At 49.4% G+C, this 22457-nt stretch overlaps 1 protein-coding gene and 1 long non-coding RNA gene across 7 annotated transcripts in view; both read right to left on the bottom strand.

Annotated features, from left to right (window-relative positions):
• Positions 1-22457, bottom strand: part of SH3PXD2A (SH3 and PX domains 2A) — a 252617-nt gene that overhangs the window by 222558 nt on the left and 7602 nt on the right. The gene's annotated exons all lie outside the window — the stretch shown is intronic.
• Positions 654-22457, bottom strand: part of LOC308197414 — a 29065-nt gene continuing 7261 nt past the window's right edge. For all 4 annotated transcript variants that reach the window (XR_013952909.1, XR_013952910.1, XR_013952911.1 and 1 more), the window contains one exon: positions 654-22386. This is a non-coding gene — a long non-coding RNA (uncharacterized lncRNA). The remainder of the gene's footprint in view (positions 22387-22457) is intronic.

Genomic DNA, 22457 nt, shown 5'->3' on the forward strand with positions numbered 1-22457 from the left:
CTCAGACTGGTCGGAGGCACTCGTCTCAGATCCTTCTCTAGGTAAATGGTTAAGAAGGATCCTAGGCCAGGAAGATGATGCCCAAATGGGAGCTGAGCCGTGTCTCCCCGGGGCTGCAGCACCGGCAGCCGGCTAGGCCCCACTGATGCTCAGAAGCCCCCCATCTTTGTGGGGCATGGTACCCCAGCACAGCACCGCTCAGATGTGGCCGTTGTGCCCAGTGGGACCCCAGGACCCAGCCCACCACACACCTCAGCCACGGCCACGGGGTCCAACTGCTGCTGGTGTAACACTTCCCAGAGGCAAAGGCCTTTTCAAAACGAGGATTCGGCTCCAATCCGCATTCGGAGGATTCAGAGTTTTTAACATGGGTCCCCAGAGCGATTTTAAATTCCGATTTATGAAGTGATAACACAGGAAGGAGCTGGAGACACCACTGTAATTTACCACGAAGCAGATATGCAAAGATAATAATAAGAAACAGCGTCCTGACGGCAGGCCAGGCCTGACTGCCAGCGTGCCAACGGCCTGCTCAGGCACAGCACGGACCAAAGCCAGCGCCTGCATTTTGTGGCCTTGGACAGGCTGTAACCTGTGCTCCTGGAGGCTGGGAAGAAGATAGACATTTATTCTTTTTTTTTTTTTTAAAAAAAAAAAAAAAAAAAGTAGATGCTTCCACTTCAGTTTGGCTGGGCTGCCAGCTTCAGAGCAGCTCCTGAATTTGCAGCTGCTTTGCCAGCACATCGATGGGACTGGGGTTCCCAACAAAGGGCACACAACAGTTCAGCCACCCCACAGGTGTCCTGACACACAAGAAAGCAACACTTTTTGTCCCACCCCATGGCAGCAAATGGGTTCCTACATCCCTGAAGTGAGTTGCAGCACAAAGGCAGCGCCTGCCAAGCACTTCATTAACAATGATACAATCTGAAAATCCTTTCCCCAAGCCTGTGCTCTTACAGAGGAGATTTGAAGCAGAGATCTACCTAAAAGATAGATACGCTCAACAACCTCTTAACCCATTTCAGGCTTCAGACTTTGCTTCTGCTCCTAGGCACCAACCCCTGTTGCCCTAAACGTCCCCAGCAGGTACCAGGAGCAACGCAGACACAACAGGGCAGCACACAACTTCCATTTTACGGAACACATCCTTGAGTTTTGCTAGGACCAGGGCTATGCTCAGCAAGTAAGGATACACCAGAGTTGGAGTTGATTGGGGTGACACCAGGCCTGACCCGAACAGCCACAACTTTGGCTGCCAAAGGGAAAGATGAAGTAGAAGGCAGTGGATGGAGAGTGAAGCCCTGCAGCCACTTCCACCTAAGGGCTGAGCCAGGCAGAGCCAAACTGAGCTGAAATCACTCGCGCTGCATGTGCAGGGCAGGAAGCAGTCGGCCGAGTGCCATGAAACGCATGAGGTGTGAATTACAGCATCATAACTCACGCCCTGAAGAGTCTTATTGCAAAATGGCTGAGGGCAGAGCTAGGATTTTTTTTTCACTGTTATAATTTCCCTGCAACCATCTTTTGAGTAGAGATAGGTTCAAAGAGGATCAAATCTCACCCTCCTCAGCCCTGTGAAACGTGAGTAAAACTAGCAGGGCTTGGCCCACAGCGCCTTTTCTGAAGGCTTCAATACCATTAGATGAATACTCTTCAAATATAAGCCACTCAGAACAACGCTAAGACAGACGTAAGGCCGGGTGCTACCAGATGGGTGCATCAGGCACCCTGGAAGACTTCTTCCCTGCCCATCCGCCTCCACATCTCGCCGTGCGTCAGGAGCAGGTGGGCTGCCCTGAAGTCCAGCTGCAAGGGAAGATCTCCAAGTTCCAGCCCCACAGCTTCCACAGGCCCATCTCTGCCTGCAGCCCACTGCCACGAGCTGGCTCTCCATCTGGAGTCCCTGAGTAGAAGTAAACCCTTGCCCACACACCAGCAGATGCAGGTGGTTGAAAGGGAGGCTGCCCTCAGCACTACCACCATTTGCTTCAGGGTTTGCTCTGGTTTGCCTCAGGGACAAGGCATGAACACTGCCCAGTGCAGTGCTGGGGCGATTCATCCCTCTGGAGGCCAGTGGGTTGGTGTCCAAGGCAAAAAAAATAAAAATAAATATTTTAAAAAATGAGGCAAGGGTCTGCTCGTAGGTCAACCAAATTGCACTGGAAGCAGAAAACACCGAGGAAGTCTCCCATAGGACACACCGAACCCCCTCTGGCACAGCCACCGTGGCTGTTGTCATTTGAGGGAAAAGACAAAGCCAGACCAAGTGAAGGCAGGAGCTCTTCCTGAAGGGAAAGCCGCAGGCCTGGATGCCAGCGAGACACCGTCAGGCTCCCATAGCCTCTCATCCCTGTTAAGCAGCCAAATTGCTCCTGAAGGTAAGCAAAGGAAGCCAGCTGGAGAACTGGCCGGCAGTTTTAGCAGAGGATAACCACCCGCCCTGTCTGTGCTGTCTCAACACTGCTGACCACAAGGCAAAACCACTGCTCCCATCAGCGCTCTCTGTGGGGCTTCTTCCCCAGCAATACAAACACAGCTAAAAGGTTCCCCTCAGCTTGTAAGCACAGGGCAAGTCTTACAGAAAAACCTAGCGTTCTGATTTCCTTGTGGTCACAGGAAGATCTCCTCAGCAGCTCTCCCTTCTCCAAACACGGAGAAGAGAGCTTTGCTTTGGTCCCGCAGATAAATCTCGTCTCCCCAAGACAGGGAGTTCTTGGAAAGCACAGGGCAGAGACCGAGCAGTCTGTGGAGACCACAACAGCGATCCCTTTGGAGGCTCGGCCTGCCCAGGGCAGGCCACTCTTCAAGAAAGGGCCTAAGTTCCAGAGATTTCCATGGAATTGAAGCCTGCACTTCACTGCTGAATTACAGCCCCTGACCACCAAGGTTTTCCTCTTTGACACTTCATCCAAAGAAGTGACAGTTACAGCCCCTGGACTCGTATAACTGTTGATCTGCGGGCTCTGCTGAAAATCCTAATTCTTGGTGACTGTCATCCTTCCACCATAATTTTGGACTTTCCCCAAAACAGGCCCGTGCGCTTGACCTACGGCCTAACCAAGCACGTTGGTGCTCCTCCAGCCTTGCAGAAACGAGCAGGTACCCCCCGGCCCCTCTTCGCCCCAATTCCAGCAGAAAACTGCTCCGGTACCCTCACCTCACACATCCCTTACACCCCACCAGCTTGCAGCTGGAGGTGGCTGAATCTTCTCCAGATTGGCTCACTCCTTGCCACAGCTGCAGCAGCCTACACACATTTCCAGCCCCTCCTTCGCTGTGGATGCCACATTTCCAGTAACGCAGCCCCTCCATGATGGCAAAAGCCGGGTCAGGACTGCAGTCGCTCAGCAGCCAGGAGTCCTTAAGAGGCTGCCACGTGGCTTCAGGCTGTCAACTGCACCACATCTTAACTCGCAGCAGCAAGCGAGCGTGCCGCTGGCTCTCCAAGTCAGCAAATCACTACCACAGGGAGAAACTGCACTAAGAAAAACAGAGAAAATGAAAATACGCCACACCTCTTCCAGCTGACTAGCCCCGTTTCTGTCCAAAGATTTAAGGGGAAAGATGGGGCAAAACGCTTTTTGCAAGAGGCTAACAGGTTTCTCAGGAGGTCAGAGAAATCCCGTCTATGGGACGGAGGCACAAATTCCTGTCTGCAGGCTTGGCACTCAGCAAGCCCACTGCCTCCTTGCAAACACCCGCCAGGCCGCTTAGAGACCCTCTCACAGACATGGGAGCCCTTCCGAACTCCAAACTTACTCCAGAACACCGCTGAACTGCAAATCTGCCTGGCAGGGTGAATTATCCAAGTATGATTTAAAAGTGAGCTCTGAAGGTAGGGAGCTCAGCCAACTGCCGCATCTGGCCACAATATTGAGAGTCAATCCCCCAGTTAATAACCTCAGACTCCATCGAGGTGTGACATTAAAAAACAATCCCAATAATATCCCAACCGTGTCACTTTATTTTTTTCCCCTTGAAAGGGCATCTGGCATGCAAGGCTTGGGTTTTCCCTCATCCCATGGAAACCAGCAGCAACATTTTCCAAGGATCTCTGTTTCTTAACCAGGGAGTGGGAAGGGATGCAGTCAGTCCACATATGGCTCCAAACGTTTTTCCAACCAGCTGGATTCCCATCCCCTTCTCTTCTCCCCTCTCCTCTGCAGAAACTCAGTTACTGTGACCAGCCTGGAGCTGGAGAAGGAAAGAAATGCCGCTCCCACTGCTGCTGTTCCAAAATCAGCAGCCAACAGTGGCTGGCTAATGCACCTACGACCTCCTTCAGGAAGGTAAAAGCATCTCTACAACCTCACATACAAGAACTCTCCAGGAACAGAGATGGAGACCTCTAGCTATGGAACAGCCTGGAGATCTGCTCCTAAACCCAACTCATGGAGAGCTTCCTCCACGTCAATGCTCTTGCACATACCTTTGTGACCCCTTTTGAAGGAAAACTTCAAGACTGTTCTGGTGAAGCAAATGCTGACTTCATTTGCATGGTACCAAGAATGCAATTCTTATTCTCCCCTCCTCTGCTGTGTGCTATAAGGCAACAAATAGGATTGTCAAAAAGTATGTGTGCGCCCTTCCTTGTTTTTAGGTTGGCATGAGCTGAGACTCTTCCCCCAGTTTTGTGTTCATGTGATTTGGACAACTGACAAGAAACCATCTCTCCCCCAGAAGGAACTGTGGAAATGGGCTTGGCTATCTATCACGAGTCCAACCACCTTACCAAACTCCTCACCACAAGACCAGGCAGGACTCGGATCAACCCAAACACCATCTAGACTTGAACTCCAAACTTTTTTTTTTTTTTTTTTTTTTTTTTTTTAAAAAAAGGGCATTTTCATATCAGGTTTATTTTGAGCCTTGGGCCGCAGGCAGGGCTCTCCTAACTAACTGCCAAACTGGCTACCGTGTTCCTCTTCGCTCCACAGTACTTATTTGATTGGCAAAGCATTATTTCAGAGCTATAAAACCTCTCTGGAACATGTTCCCAATAAACTGAATTCCTTTTCTAACTAATCATTTTATTCATCTAATTATTAGCAGCGTTTGGAACAAATTAGCCACCCCAGGCAGAATCCAGCAGGGTTTGGTCCCTGCCCAGCAGCCGTTTACACACCGCCCTGTGAGGGACCAGGACTGAGGTCCCAGCTGGGCTCCTCGTGCTGAGGCTGGGCCGCAGGACAAGCTGAAGGTAACTGGTAGCGTGCTGCAGAGCTGCCTGCTGCAGGGCACGATGCACAGCCAAGGCTGATAATGTCCAGCTCAACCGTCCTACACCTTACCTTGACCTAGAAAAGGTGCCTCCTTTGGGTACTTGCCTTCGAGGAGCAGCATGTCCTGTCTATCCACCTCGACACAGGCAAGTACGCTCTTCAGGTCTGCCATATCCTTCTGTAAGGAAGGGGTTTGGCAGGAACGAGGCAGGACAGCAGCCGTATTTCCCTACACAAAGCACACGAAGTACGTTCCCTGCATTTCTCTAGCAGTAACAGGAGGCACAATCTGGATGCAGCACCCATGAAACCGAACTGCTCTCCAGCCCATGTGGAGGCAGCACCAGAAGGGCAGGTGTAGCTAAACCAGACAAAACCAATGCCAGGGACTCCTCAGAGCAGAGATTAAAACACAAGAGCCAAAGGACAGCTATTCACAAAAGTGAAGGATGAACAGGTTTGTGAAGCAAGTATCAAGGACACGTTTATAGTTAAACTAACAGCTTGTCAGGTAACACCGAAATAAAACCAACGCAGACCAACGCTGAGAGTGCCTGCTGCTAAAGTGCAGCAGAAGAGCAAGCAGTGTGCCCCACTCAGCAGCAGCCGCTCCTCTGAGCAGTAGAATGTCACTCGCCAGAGCCTCTCCGTGGCAAATCCTCGGGGATATAAAAAGCCTGTTGACTCGCCTGGCATGGGGAGACAGCAGCTCAGTCACGCACAAGGATTTGCTCCTCAGACACTTGCAGTCTCCCCCCCGTGCAGGCACACAGACACAGGCGGTCCCGGCCTGGCGGGGATGCGATATCCCAGTATCGGATGCTTCAGAAAGTTCAAACGCCAGTCACGTCTGACAGGGCAAGCAGTACAGGATTAGATTTACCACAGGAGGAGGGCTTCCAGGTCCCAATCTACCTCCTGCTTGATCTCTCCTCTCCCATGCTGCTTGAACACATCATTTCCACAAAAACCCTGTTTCCATACACCCGGGTTTGATGTCCAGGGCAAAGCCAATCCTGGGCAGAACCTGCTCTGCACAACAAGCAGAGGACAACAGAGATGTCCCCAGAACAGCAAATGTGAGCTGTAAAATAGTCCTGAGGAGAAAAAAAAAAAAAAAGAGGACAATATCCTGAAGCATAAAAGCACTTTAAACACATTCGTTTCACAGTTGCTAGAATATAAAGCAAAGCCCTGGAGCTCTGCCAGCCAGTCACTATTTTTACGACCATATCAAAGCACATGATAAAAACAAAAAGCTCGAGGGTCAAACCCAGTGCTGGGATTAGTAACCAGGCTGAGGTGAATAGCGTGATACCACGTCTGAACAGGATCCTCTGATCACAGGCCCTTAAAACACATTTGTTTTTTTTCCCCACAGACAGCAGTCACGCCTGAAACCCGTGTGCCAGATTCCCCCTTCAGCCCATTAGGGTGGGAAGGGCTTTGTGCAAAACCTATAAACCAGCACCAAGCGCCAGCAGAGCCTGGAGCTGTCTCGAGTCACGTACATCGCCCAGAGGAGCACAGCACCCGAGACCCAGCTGCTCAGCCCTTCCCTCGGCCCTGTTTCAGTCCCCTCCTGCCGACGGTGTCCCTGCCAGGGCTGCTTCCCCAGGAGCAGAGTATTTCTGAGCATCCCTGCGCTACGCACGGCCCCTGAGTGCCACGTCCACAGGCTGGAGCACCAGGGAAAAGAGAAGGAAAACTGCCTCTGGGGCTGCCAGCAGCAGAGGCACCGACCAGGGTGCCCACTGCAGATTTTACTTTAAGCTGAACTTCTCTTTTATCCAAGGGGACGGGAGGCTTCCCTGCCCAATAGTCTCCAAGAGCGAATTTTAATGGAAGAGATCAGAGGGAAGCTTCAAGCTTGGGCTGTTTGTTTTAAACACTGGATGTTCCCTTTGCTTGGTTATTTTGGCCTTTGGTTAAGCTCCCTTTTATGTTACACATTAAGATAATTTCTTCTTTTGTATGTCAAGGTTGATCAAAACTCAGAGTGATTTCCTTCCAAAATATTTTTTCAACTACATAAAATGACTTATTTGTTGCATTCGGGGTTTTTCAGTAGTGCCTTTTTCAGTTTCTGCACAAGACGCAGGATTTTATTCCAGAGGGTGTGCTTCAAATAAAAACCCTTTTTTACCTGATTTTCCCAATGAAAGAAGGTCATTTATTAAGGTAATAGACTTGATTTTATGTAATCTGCAATGACAATTAATTGGTTTGCATCATTTCACCAAAACTGAAGTTAGAAACGCACATTTCTCAGCCACGGTGGTTTTAACTACAGGCAGGAGCTCTCCCACAACAGAAGCAACATATAATTTGGGGACCACGTTACGCACAACAGGGGCTTTGGATAAATTGATGCTGCTGTGACTCATGGAGCTGTAACAGGACCCTGAGCCTTCGCAACCAGCACGGCCCGATACGAAGCCGCAGCCTCCAGGGACCGATCCTTACTGGTACTGCTGGGGGCACCAGTGGGTACCCCAACTGCCCGCATCCTGCCACGTAACAGCACGGTCACAGACAGGAAAAAGCAGTGAGGGAGAGAGACTGGGAATAAAAAGGAAAGAGCCTGTTCCCCCTTTCTAGAGCTGCCCATCGCCCAGCACCCGTGTCTCTGAGCTCTGACCCGATTTCACTCGAGCTGACCAAAAAGGCAGCCCCCTGCAAAGCGCTGAGCGTGCTCTGGTCCCGCTCTCCTCTCTCCATCACGAAGGCTCGGTGGATTTGAGGCAGCAGCTTAGCCCCCGAAACACACAGCGAGATGGCATCACGCATCACTGCTGGATTCTGCCCCTGGCAAGCTGTAATTTTGATTAAAGGAGTAAAATTTTAGCTCCCCTGAGCAACCTCATCTCCCACTGAATTTTTCTTTTGATCCATCTTCTTCCCTCAGTCAGAATTTTAAACAGCTAATGGTGTTTTCTGCTCTCCTTCCTGACATCTTTCAACCCACCAGCCTTGCAGCACATCACACACTGTTACGCCACATACGATGCAGCGTGTCTCTGTGAGAGAGGGAGCTCTACCATGCAACTACACGAAAACAGAAAGTAACTTTGGGGAAGAAAACACAAAGAGGAACTTTTCTAGGAATAAATTAATGACCTGCCAAAAACAGCATATGCAATAGTTTCTCTACTACTTCCAGCTACAGATTGTCTGGTGGAACAATTAAAAAAAAGAAAAAGTAGTTTTAATGGGGTGGTTGCCTTACCTGAAATTCAGCTGCTATCAGCAGGAAGAGTGCAGGTCTGACCACAGGATTTGAAAGCACACTACGACAGGGAGATTCAGTCTGACCCCACGACATACTTTATATCTACTCAATCCCAACATTTCTTTAACACGTGACTCCAGGAACCAAGAGTCACCCGTTACATGCCCACTCAAGAAAAACGGGTAGGGATCAAATCTAAACCTGCAAGTACTGCCTCGTTGTGACCACGCACATCACTCATATGACCTGTGAAAGCACCTTCCATTTGCTAAGCTGAAAGCATCTGGCAAGGAATGGAAAAACACCATCATATCCCTCCAAATGATTTTTTTTTACACTCTGCATTCATGAAGCCAGATATCTGAGAGTCCAGGTGATCCCAGACGCGTGCCAAGACGGGGACTCCCAAATTTAGGAGATGCAGAATTGCTGCCCCCGTGGTGTTTGCGTTTACCTTCCTATCTTGTCTCTGGACCTCAGCTCTGCAGCATGTAGCAGTAGCAACTCAGAAGATGCCAATTTATGAAGAAGTGGCTCTCAAACTGAGCACACCCATCAGCTTGTCACCTCTTCCGATCCAAAACAGGGGAGAAAATTGCACTGATCCTTTAAAGTGTTCTTGGGACTAATGAGCCGTGTTACGGCACGGTGCTCAGGCTCACCGCTGCCTCTTGCTAAGCCTTATTATGACTGTAAAATTAAGCAGCTCTTTTTAAAAGTGTAAAAATGACTCCTACTTCAGAACATAGCTCTCAGGGGAAAGAAGAAAGTTTGCAATTTCAGCAGGCAAATGCGTGAGATTGTCTCTTAATTACCAAAGGAGAGGCAGCTGGTTCAGTTCACGCTATCTTAATTTTCCTCTCTTTGATGTCTTGATCACATCTTTTGAACAACACGCTTGAAGCTTAGCACTGCAGAGAACACTTATTTTCATAATGAAAGGGAAATATTTTGCTCCATGCATAATATTTAGTTATCCTGATAGGCCGCATTGATAGGGCTTTCTGTATTGTGTTTTCAAGCTAACGCTGACTTGAAAAGAGGCCTGCAGGGCAGTGCAAGACGCGTATCTGAACGATAAATATGCAATCAGTGTACGTGTTTAGCATCCTTTAAAGTGGTATCAAACGGTTTCTAATAAGAAAGATACAAGCACCCAAAACTTTCTTGTCCTGAAGGCACAAGGAAGATGACTTGTTTCCCATTTCAGCTTTAAAACTTAAAATTTCTAGGCCATATGAAAATGAAGTTAAACATTTGCATAGCACGACAGCATCTCCAATGTTGCACAACATACAAAAATCACAAATTCTGCTTTCCACAGACACCGGAGACAGCCAAAAATCTGGAGAAAGTGCACAGTTTTGGAAGCTGCTGATAACAGCATGGTGTTTCAGGAGAGTCGCAGAGATCTGCAGAAACCGTATCTATGTGCTCCTTTGCACTGGCCTACGGGAACAGAAAAAGCAGGACAGCTCCGCACATGGCACCAAATTCCTCGAGAGGCAGCTGCCCACCAGTGCTGGAAAGCCAACTCCGTTCAGCTGTCTGCAGTCAGGAGCTGTTTTCTTGATCAACAGGCCCCATGCGAGGTGGGCAGTGGGTCAATTTACCCCAACGGTGTAAACCACTGCGGAGCCTAACCCGAAGTCAATCAGGATATCCCGACTGGGCTGCACACCAGAATAAAAAAAAAAAAAGGGTAGTGAATCTTGGAGGAGAACTTGCTAAAAAGGCCGTTCAGAGACAGGAAACATCTCCAAAATGCTTTTGACCAGGGCTATTGCAAACACCACCTTTACTCCAGTTCTCCACGCACAAGCTGAGCCTCGATCCAGCAGGGTACATTCAATCTATCCAAACAAAACCTGGCTGCGGAGGAGTGACTTCAGGATGCAGACTTTATCCTAAGCATAACACCCATTTCCTCACCCTTTTCGCTTTAAACCAGATGTTGTTATACTTGCGTGCGTGACGTTTACACTTCACAACGCAGACGCTGGTCAGATCTGCTGAAACAGGGAACAGCACCGTGGTTAAACTACTTCCTAAACGCGAAGGCGCTTTGAACATCGTGTGTGTCACGGAGCCCGGCGAGCCGGAGCTGCGAGTGCTGCCTGTTTGAGGTCAGTGCTGTGCTTCAGGCTGCAGCTGAGCAGACGTGGGAGGCAGCTGGCCGCAGCTCACCGTCGCTGCTCGCTGCCCCTTCCCCTCCAGCGGTGGCTGCCACCTCGCATCTGCCAGGAGGACCAGGTGTGCTGTCCCTCGAAGATCCGGATGAGGAAAAAGGCTCTAGTTAATCCCGGCTGTCTGGGGAGCAGGGAGGGCGCCAGGGGTTAGAGCTGTGGGAGGATGTGACCCCTTGGCCAGGAGTAGCTGGAAGCGATGACATCTTACCCCAGGCACAGGATAGCATCCCTGACCACAGCCTCAGGCTACCAGCAACCAACAGAAGAGGTTTTCTTCCAAAAAAGGAAAGAATTGGGGACTTTTTTGCTCCCTGAATTGGCTAACCACAGTCTCAGAGAGATGCCAAGACAAAGAGAGTGCAGGGAAGAGGACCAGTGCCACTACGTACCAGGAGCCGACTGGCTCTGGGAGCCAGCCCCCATCATCTGCAAATCCCAAAGGGGGTCCCTCAGAGCCCCTGCTTTGATGCAGCAACATAGGGGGCCCTCTGCGAGTGCACTGCTGCCCTACAGAGGCAGGGCAGATGTGGCCTTGTGGCTCAGACCAAGATCCTCCCTCCTGCACCCTATTCATCAGCCACCTAAGCTGTTATCAACCAGCAAGCTTTAGCCAAGCCTAGGGACGGCTATGACTGTAGCTGCCTCTAGCTCTCCTAGCTTGATTTTGGACCCATTTCTTCCCACATCCATTTGACATCACCTTCCTTGCCCTGCTATTTGCCTCACTGCTGAGCAGCTTCCAAAACGTGCCTGCTTTCACCTTCCAAAAAACGTGCCGTCCCAAGCAGGATGCTGCAGAGGGGGACCCAGACGAGGGGCAGCCCGAGAGCCAGGTTCCTTCCCTGGTGACTCCATGCTCTACTCACCCCTTCTCCAGTGAGCTCCAAAGAGCAGAGAGAGGCTGGGGCCAGCCTTAGCACAGGCAGGGAAAGGCACAGCCTGGCTGTCAGCAGCGCTCACCTGCCCTCAGAGGAAGGGGGGGAAGCAAAGGCCACTGCCACCCATCGTCCTCCCCGCGGGGAGCTGAAGACACACGTGCTCACACCCCTGGGTGCAGTTCCTTCCTCTAATTTAGCACTGCATGGAGCAAAGCTCTGCCCAGCCAGCCTCTAAAAATAAAAATAAGCTGCATTTTGTCGCTGGGGCAGCCCGGCTTAGCTCCTCTGCCTCTTGCACGCAGAGGCAGCACGGGGCTTTGCCCTGCCCCATCCTGCCCCCAACAGCTGAGCCGGGATGTGCCGAAGGAGCCGCCACAGCCGCAGGGCCAGCTGAGAGCCCGGCGAAAGCGAGCCGCCGGCTTCTGCCAGACTTTGGGGAACAGTTGCTCCAGCATCTTCAGTTTCTTGTCCCCTGCACACATACACACACGTCTCCCCCAGCGCTGGAAACATTTGCCAGGAGAGCCCGGGTCATTTTTTATCACCATCAGTTCATGCTACGCGGGGAACGCTCAGCATGCAGCTCAATTCTGATCAAAAATAAATCATGTTTATTTATTAGAAAAGTTCTAGTGAGAAGCTAACAAACTTCACCAGATGAAAAGAGTTTTAGGGCATCCTTTGGAACACTACCGTATCTCCAAATAAAACAAAGAAAAAAACACCATGTGTCTGAAATTTGGCTGATTTTCAGCAGCACTAATGATAACAGCATTTATATCCTGTTCCACCTTCTTCCAGCATGAAGGAATGCTCTTACAGCTTAAGAAGACAGCAACAAACACAGGATTATAAAGCCACAAACTGCTGAAACACAAACACATTACATCAAATTAGGAGTTGTAATTTCAGAGAGGGAGGCACCCCGAGTTGTGATAACACGCTCTTCTACTGGCAAATTCACAGCGCTCCATGGCCAGAACCATTATTAGCACGTTTCTTTATGAAGACCAATTAAACCAGGGCAGAAATTAAGAGATGTTCCCAAGGAAACTCGGTGAAGCAGCGGTAATTAATTGCAAGAGAGACCTCAGCTTCACCCTCAGCTCACCAGATGAATCATTTCATGTTTCCAAACTCTAAACCACACTGGGGAGACACAACCAAAAGCCCCTGAAGCCATTTCAGACTGCTTGCTAAACCACACAACAGATTGATCAGACACATTACTGAAGCGCTGTGATTAACGTTATTACACGTATTAGTTAATTCACGGTAATTGTGCATAAAGCCTGGCTTGCTACTTGCCACTGCAGCTCACTGCTCAAGCACGAGGAACCTCAATTCCTCAGCCCAGCAAAGCCCCACGGACACGAGCAGGGATCCAGATGCAGCAGAGTTCATTGGCAGGAGCCGACTGGATTTTTCCCTCAGCTGCACGCTCCCAGTGCAGGAGAACTAACCAATTCCTGAAAAACCACCTGGAAGAAAAGGCTGCAGAGGGAACAGTTTTGCAATGCATGGTCTTAATTTTAACCCCCCTTTGAATATTTTATTTTTTTAAAGTAGTACTGTAACAACAAGCCCACTAAGTATTTTACAGCCAGAGTTACACTGCTGAACATTAGCCTCCCTTTTTCTAAAAATAAATGACAGCTGTTGGCAATCCCTCCATCTCCTCCTGCTAATCTCCATCTGCCAAGGAGGTAACACGGCCTCAGGAAATGGGCCCGGTACCTCCAGCACGTTATCGTGAACGCTGTCCCGCCTTCCAGCTTTCTGCTTTGTTTCATGCCTTTGCGAGCACAACATCCCTGGGGTGGCTGGAGGGGGAGCTGGGCATCAGCTGTTCGACCTGCGTGCCTGTAACTGCATCTGATACCAGGAGGCTCGTTTTACACTGCCAGGTCCTGCTGCGTGCCTGCCCAGGAGGTAACATTTCGTGCCTCCTGCCTGCTCAGCTGGGAGCTCCATCTCCAGTCCCTCAGGCTAGCAGCCGAAGTGAGCTGCTCCTTACCGTGTTCAGCAATAAGCTAAGAGAGCACTGAAGGGTCATCCTTGTCCTCAGCCCAGAGCACAGTCCAGCAGCTGGAGCGGGGATGGACAGCGGGGTCACCAGATCCTGGCCGAGATGAGCAGAAGGGATTTGGGGGTGGGCAGCTCAAGGACTCCCAGGATCGGTTGGGTTTCCAACACGGAGGCACTCAGCACCTCCTGCGAAAAGGCTTCCCAAACACCACCAGCCCCCAACTCCAAACCCCTTCTCTCAGGGCCACTGCTCCCTAAATTCACCGCTACCTGCTCAGTGACAACAGACAAGTCGTGCCAGGTCTCCCATCTTGCAGACGAAAACCCTTAAGACAGATCTGGAGCGCTTTCCTTGCAGAGCAGCCCTGAGGTTCAACCAGATGTGCAGGAGGCTTTCATAAGCCTTGGAGAAGCCTTTAGCAGCATCCCCATGCATTCTCTGGCACCCGGCTCCGGTTCCCCACCACACATTTTTCAGCCTCTCCACGTAGGTATCTTTTATAAAGAAGCTTCACAAATAAGCTGCCACTGAGCAATTATCACTATCTCAGCACAAATCTCTCTCCAGTTTCATTGTCGCTTGTGGAGAAGTACAAATGCACCGAAGATACCAAATATAATTTTAGCAAGCTGTCTCTGCTCATTTTTTGATCAACAGAACAGTGCATTTAAGCCAAATAAAGGGAAAATTACTGCCAGTTGTTACTTTTACCAGTGCTTTTGAAACAGGCTACAAGTCTTAGCGTAAAGGCTAATGCCTTAAAACATAAGGTACAGCGTTCTTGTCTTGGCTCTCCCAAAGAAATGAGCCTCGGCATCTATGACAGAGTTAAACAATTGAAGAACACATGAGTCTCTCAGATGGCTTTGATGAAAACAAGTTGCAGCCATCATAAAGCTGCCTTATTTCACTGATAAGAAATTAGATGGTAAGAAAAAGAGACGTGTAAAAACCAGCACTGAGTGCAACAGTGAGGACACTGAAAAAAGCTCATGTCAGGTCCTGGGAACATTCCCCGGCAAAGGAGGATGGAGAAACCAGCCAGCAAGAAGGCTGGCCAGGGCCAAGGACAGTTCTGGGAGAGGACAACTCGATACAGCTTTTCTGGAGTACAGTCAGCACCCAGCTTTGTAAAGGGGACAACGTCAAGCGATGCTGATTTTAATGGCAGCAGATCTGTAACTGCAAAATTTGGCCTCGATGGGACTGACATCCCAGGGGTTGCTGTGGCCTCTCCCTTACCCCAATGACAAATGCCAAAAACATTCAAAAAGAGCAGATATGGAAGCTGAAAAGAGAGCACATTCGTCTGAAACATCCGAGCATCAGTTTCAGATCATCAGCATCCCAAAACCTAGGGAGCAGCTTGCTGATAATCGGCCCAGTTATCTCCACCAGTGACACGGCACGTCACCCCCGCGCCTGCCAACGCTACGAGCTCCAAACGTGACCCTGGCTCTCTTCCCCAAGCACCGAGAAGCTCTTGTTGTGTTTGGCTCCCCCCTTGTCCTCCCTTCACAAAAGCAGCACGCTTCCACAACGTCAATCTGGAATTATTTACTGCTGGTGAAGCTCAGGCAGAAACCGCAGGCCACCTCACCTCTCACCCCAGCGGGACGCCCTGGGGACGTGTCCCCGGGAGCAGAGGGTGCCCAAACACCAGGACTCACCCAAGGGCTCTGCCAGCTCTGCCGAGTGCCTCACCGGGCGAGCTGCTGCCCCAACGCCCTGAATTCATCTCGCCTGCTCTGCTCCCGAGGCTCGCTGAAAACCACTTGATCTGTGTTTTCAGAACATGAAATAGACACCATCTGCTTAAGATTACCCTCATTAAAGCTAACGTGGGAACATAATCAGCCGTGTTTTCTCTTCGCTGCTTTTGCAAGTGGAGTGTCACTTGCAAGGCTTTGGAACTAGTTTCTCCGAGATTCCCTGAAGGGAAGAAAATGAAACCACGAGAGAAGGTGCTCCCCAACAATTACCCTCCTTCACGCTGACCCAACGCACAGCTCAGGGCCAGGACAGTCCTGAGAGCCCGTCTCCTCCACATCACATCTGCCTACGGCTGGCAAACCTCCCCTTGAGGTCAACCTCTTCCAGGGGCTGCATCTGGCTGCCGCCAGCACGGGCAAGGCCGTGCTCCGCAGCGCGAATTCTCCCTCTACATGCTTGAAGTTGCCCAGACTGAACTGTTAATCCGTGCCAGAGCTCAACAGTTCACTTGTATTCAGCCTGCTACGCCTGAGAAGTGTGGGGCGGGGAAGTCTGTCTGCCTTTGAGAGTGGCCTCCTCTACAGGAGGGTGTGGGAGCAGCTCAGCGGAACTACGGCCAAGAAGGGATCGGCCACTCTACAAAACAGAGGAGAGAAGGCGGACAGGAGGTCAAAGCAAACTAAAAGTGACCTGCTTATGCAAAATACAATACTGGAGTCAGGATGGGCATGAATAAAAAGCTTCTACACTGGAATTGAGGCTTCCAGTCAAGCCAACCCAACCACCTTGAAGGGTCACATGCAGGAATGCAACACGCTCGCATACCATCAGCGGCCTAGGTCCATGTTCTGCAGTCCCATGACCCACTTCACAGCACTTTTAGCCATAAAAGAAAACTTTTCCCATCAGCCCAAATTATCCACCAATCTTACGAGGGCTCTGAAAAGGGACTTCTGCCAGAAGATATGTTACTCTGCACACACTGCTCTCCGTGCCTAATCTGCCTACCTTGCAAAGAGATGCTGATGCATTGAGTGTTTGGGGATGCTTTGATGAAAGGCAGTAGATAAGTTCAAAGTCCATGTATATATTAATAGTAATACCAGACACGATACCTCTACAGAAATAAATTGCCACTTGACCCAGGGCTGGAAAGCAGAAACCGATCTGTCAAGGCCCAGACGAGTGACACCAGCCCAGAAAAGCACGACGGGATCCACAGAAAAGCGTGCGGAGCACAGGAGGGAGCTGAGAGCGATGATGGGAGGCTCGCTTCCTTAATGCGTGCACGGCTCTTCCTAACTTCAGCTGGCCACGGCTCAACAGCTCTCACTAATATTAGCAACATGCAGCGAGCCTCAGAAGATCGAGCTGGTGCTGTACGGTTAAGGGACATCTGGGAAAGCATCAGAAGACCCAGACTTGGCCGAAGGGAAGTTGAATCTAAGCTCAGCTCCCTGTTTTCAATGAAGTTAGATGCTAACTGCATAAGAGCTAAAGAAAGGACACTGTGCTAACTTAGCCTTCAGCAGTCAGCAGATTACTGACTTTCTCACCCAATCACACACCTCAACATAGCTCGGGTTTAAGAGGCGTCAGCCCTGTCCCCAGAAATTTGGAAACATGTACTTTCAGCCTTCATATCAACTTTCAGCAAGGTGTTCCACAGCTTAATTACACAGTGTGGAAAAAATACATTTAATTTCATCCCACCTCCTGCCCAAGAATGCCGTAATTCCTGCACCTTTGCCGAGAGGCTGAACCTGTTTCTCTCCATCATCTATTCGTCCCTGTACCACAAAAACCTAGGATCTGCATTCAAACAAGCATCTCTTTCTCTCCCCATTCCTCTGCTTCTAGAGTACTTCAGCTGATTCAGGATATCATTTCGGACAGATCTTAGTATGAGAAGGACTGGACCACTGCCAACCTCAGAAAAACAAACAAGAGCTAGGGATGGAAGACTTGTTTGGTTTAAGCAGATTAGCTCCCAACCACCGAAGGTAACTTTATAAATCTTTACTTTCATACCCTTTGCAGAGACAGATGGAAATAAGTCTAGAAGCAAAACAAGGAACAATAGTTACAAGAATGGTATGAATGGCCTTATTTCATCTATGGTGAGTGTTGTTTCTGAAAACTAAGGAAGTTAATTTATAACGTTAGCAATTTGACAACCACTCTATTTAACAGGAACTCGGCTATTGTGTTTGAAACAAACGGGAGCTAGCATGAGAAGAAGGATTGCCACTGGCTATGACTTGGCTATTATTTTATCACTTAGGCTGCAAAACCCCTCAGCTTGTCTTGCACGAGGAAACTCGTGAATTTAAGAATTTGTTACAGCTAAACTTACTGGAGAACGAAGCTTTACAAACAGGCATCTTCTAAACAGATACAGGAGCCCCATCTCGGACAAATAGGCCGGAAAGTGTTAGCTGCAACTTCTAGGCCCTACACATTTCCCATAAAGCTCCTGTAGGCTTTTAATGGGCACAGGGACCAGAACACAGCCAACGGTGGGAAGAAAGAGCCTGGGAACTCAGCTACCGACCCAAAGTGAATGGACATTTGCTGACGACAGCACTGTGAAGTTGGCTTTGGTGCTTGGCTTCTGGTACAACAATGACATAATGCTGTGTTTACTAGCAGGAAAATCTGAGGGTTGGAAATAGGTCTGTGAAAAAACCACTAACACGGTTTTCTGACAAGCCAACAGATTAACATCTATTGTCACTGGGGCAAGGCCAAACTCGCCTGGAAAAGGTCCAGGAGTTTGATGTCACTGAGAGGCTCGCAAGGACGTCAGCTAAAGAGCGTTCCCATGTCACCTCAGCGCTCACTGCCGCATTACTGCCGAAAGCGAGCCATCAGCCAACATCACCACTCGTTTAACCCTTCCTATCACAACACGCAGCAAAAACAACGTGCTGGCCTTTCAGCAATAGGGCTTTGACTCAAATTTGCTACTGCTCACGTTAACCAGATGTAAATGATTGATAAAGGACCAGGCAGGAGAGAGTGCTGGCAGATAAATGACATGGTCGATCATGCTTGGACTGTCAGTCCTGAGTTCGTACTAACTAACTAACTCTGCCCTTCTGTGAACAGAAACAGTGGGCATCATTTCTTCATTTGACTCCTTATGATGTTTTCAAGTCCCCTGTGACCCAAATCATGCGGCAAGTTGCATCCTTAACTTGGTCTGAGTCAAAATCTTCATCATAACCCAGTCAACACCTCTTACACACACAGCAAGACAAAAGCCAAGAAGTTTCAGCTCCTCACCAAGATCCCAACTCAAACCCAAAGACACCCAAACTCCCACAAATGCCAGGGCCTGGTGACAAACGATCACACTCTACTCACCAGGTGAGTTAGAGGCCTGATGGCTTAGCATCATCATACGACAACTCGGTGGGCAGAGCCCCATAACGCCCTTAGCACACAGGGAAGGCTTTGAGCCACCTCTCTTCAGGTGCAATGGCTGCTGGAAGCACATCAATGCTATATTCTGTCCTTCTACAGACCCTCAAACACAGTGGAAGCCTTCAGTGCTTGCTCACGAGATGCTCTTCAGTCCAGTTCTACCACACCAGAAGGTCACCTAAAACTTCAGAATTAAGGTAATAGGAAACAACACCATGGCAAGATTGGTCCTTCTTGGAAGAAGGAGGAAAAAAATTAGAGTAAAAGAGTATTCTTAGGGTCTGTCCAGGACTCTGGCTTCAGCTCCAACAGGACCTAAAGATCCACTGCAAACATCTGTTTTCTGTCCCATTTCTCTGGCCATGCCCTCTTCTTGCACAAAGGCAGAGCCATGCAAATGTTAAAACAGAAGCACAACACACGCACACAAAACCTCACATCAAAACCCCAGTTCCTACCAAACAACTGCACACTTCCCCAACACAGAGAATTACGTAAACCAGTAATCCCAATGCTTATCGTGACCAACACCAGGGCACGCAGATGCACAGTGTTACCCACAGCTGAGCAGACCAGCAGAAACCACCACCAGGGCTGCCCCAGACAAGCAATCTGGCTCACATGTTCAGCAGTGAGGCAAAGGCTCCAAGTTGCAATGCCCTGCTCCCATCCCCAGGGGTACAGCCTCTGATCCCGCTCACTTGGGCAGGAATCTAAGTTCTTCGAAAAAAAAAAAGGAGGCTTCGTGTGAGAGGGAAGCACCTCTCGCACGCAGCATCGCTTTGTAGTGCCACTAGCAAATTGCCAGTGCGATACAAACAGCCACTGATCCTCAGGCAAAGAGAAGAGCAAGAGATTTAAAGACAACAATTGACTTCTTTTTTTTTGCCCTGAACATGGGTCCTGCAGCCTCCAAGGGCTGTCACCCAGGACAAATTCACTTAAAACATTTTTTAGTTAAAAACAAACTATGGATACTTACTTTCCTTTACAAACCAGGGATGTCTACGTGCAAGGATGAAATGCAAGCTCCAGCTTCCCAGCACAGAAGCAGGTGGAAAGCTGCTTCCCCAAAACAGCCCGGAGTTTTGACACAGACTGTTACAATCACAGAGACAGCAGCAAAAGATTAAACAGAAAATTTCTTCTAGAGCAGTAACAGCTGAGAGACAAGACTCTTCCATATGCCTCAAGTGAGAGTATGTTGGAGGCTGGTTACTGCTCGAGATATGAGTAAAACAACCTGTGCTGTCTTTATAAAAGATCACCTGCTGAGGCATTAGAGGAAAACATATTTGGATTTGGGGAAAGGAAAGAACTTATAAAGGTTGTCCAGGGCTTGTACAATACAGAAGATACAGGATTGCTACCTTTCAGCATGTGGAAAACCAGCACGGATGCTTCTCTAGTGTTAGTCACTTCTTACTCTTCTCTACTTCAGCCAACAGCTCTGATCTTCCATTATTAACAGAAATCAAGCAGCCCTTACATTACTAAAGAGAGATATTAGTACCAATGTTCAATGGTGGATTCTGACAGTTTTGCCTGAGATATATACACACACATACATACACATACAACTACATATATATATATATATATATACACACACACGCACAGTTTCCCTGCTACTCCTGCCTTTCCTATCCCACAAGCCAGTCCCAGAGCTTGCTTTAATCCCACTTAGGAAAACACTGAACTCCAGGCTTTCCTCCTGTGACACGCCTGGGAGATGGGAGGGAGGGAGATGCACTTAATTGGCTCTCCGTGGCTTTCTTCCAGGAAAATACTTCACATATCCTTGTTTGTTTGTTTTTAAGTTCTAAGTGATTTTAATGCCGGTGAAAGTTGCTGGAGTGACAGCCCTGGGAAACTGCAGGCCTCCAAACTGAGGCAGTAGCAGGGGCTGTGCCAGCTGCCCTGCTCCGGCTGGAGGCTCGGAGCCCCGCCGGCTCTCGCAGCATCCATCCCACGAACTGCTGGTCCCCTGCTCAAGAGGAAGCAGGTGTCAGAGTGCCAAACTTCCAGGCAAAGGAAATTCACTGAGCTCAGCAGCAGTGCAACAAATCACTCGCAGGGCAGGGGAATAGAAGATGACAAAACTGTTTCTCAGAGTATTTTGCTTGTGGTGTCAGGGGTCTAAAGGTCCATCCACTGGAAGAGCCCACCAAAAGCACATAGGTAGGTGAAGTTATAAGCAATAATAGAACAGCCTGAGCTAAGGAGATGGAAAATCTCATGTTGAGCAAGCAGTTAGAAATTCTTATCTTCGTGGAGTAAGGAAAATGGTAATTCAGGTGCTCTCTGCTGCAAGGGGTGCCTGCCCAGAGGATTTCACCTGGGCTGCTGAGCTTTACTGACAGGGAATACAGACACTGCAGGCAGCGTCTCCCTGTCTCCTGCCAAGCCAGCTCCCCAGAAAGACCATCTTCATCACATCACCCCAAATACTTCCACAGACCCTGGGACTGCAAGACGAGAGGGAATGCCCTAGAGGAACAGGCTGACAGCCGAGAAGCATGCCCGGCATCCTAAATGTGCATTTCCTCAGAGAGGAACGTGGCTTTTGTATCAGCTCATTCATTACCGTGTCCGCCGAGCGCTGCTAGGGAAGCAGCCGTCTGACTCCCTTGGTCTGACTCCCTCTTCCGCACAGCAACACGACCCTGCCAGTCTGCAGCCACCGCTCCAAGGGGTGGAGCTGCTGGGAGAGGACCCAAATTCAGGGGTTTCAAAGCCTAGGCGATCAGTCAGCCCCTAGGTACCACATCCATCCTCACACTTCACAAAAGGTAAACCCTGTCTGCCTTGCAGCAGAGCGCGCTGAGATGCAGAGGTTAAACAAACAGCCCAAGGCACAACACCGGTAAAGAAGACCAGCGAGCTCTCCTACCACACCGCACGGTGTCTTGTCCGTACCACACTGGATGTTAGTTGCAAACTTTAATGTATGAAGTTGACAAATCATCCAGGAATGCTTGATTTATAGGCATGCTTGCAGTATTTCGGGGGCAGTTTTGGAGGACTTCTGTAAAGGAGACAGAACAGCAGCGCAGAGCTCCTGCTTACACACAGCTATGGTTAACACGGCTTTGCATGTTTCTCCTGATGAATGTAGATAGGGATGTTTTCCTTACATACAAGCTTGTATCAAGCCTATAAAAATGTTCTACTGAGTACTGAGAGCCTAGGAGCTTAGTGCAGCACTGTGTTTGGCTGCTGTGGTTTATAGGAAAAATGAAACACGGCCCATTGGTCAGAGAAACCGTGAGAGCAACATTTCAAAACATAGTTATTGCTAGTTACATTTCAAACACAGTGTATCCAGGACTGTGCACACATTTCTGGACACTTAAAGTCTGTCAACATTTTGTTCCATCCAACGAGTCAGCCACCACAAACTGAAGAAGTTAATTACGATAACAAATGTGACTACGCAGCATTACAGCCTTATTGGGAAACCACGGTACGCCCTGACCCTCTGCTCGATGTCAGTGACTACTGAGACCACTGAGAACACGCTGAAGCTTTATAGTGCAGTATCTGAAGCTGTGATGAAGGCGCAGATTTGGGGATGCACGTTCTGCCCACACAAGTAGAAAGCTCCCAGTCTGGCAGTTGGTTGGTTAACCACACACCGAGCTCCTCTCCCAACAGCTGGAACATGGAATAGCTTGGCAAAAATCAGCAGCTAAACAAAATCAAGGGAAGAACATTTTACAAGTGTCACCAAAGGTCATTCCAAGCATGACAGCACCAGGT

Source organism: Anser brachyrhynchus (genome assembly GCF_964034855.1).
Source record: "Anser brachyrhynchus genome assembly, chromosome: 6".
Lineage (NCBI taxonomy): Eukaryota > Metazoa > Chordata > Aves > Anseriformes > Anatidae > Anser > Anser brachyrhynchus.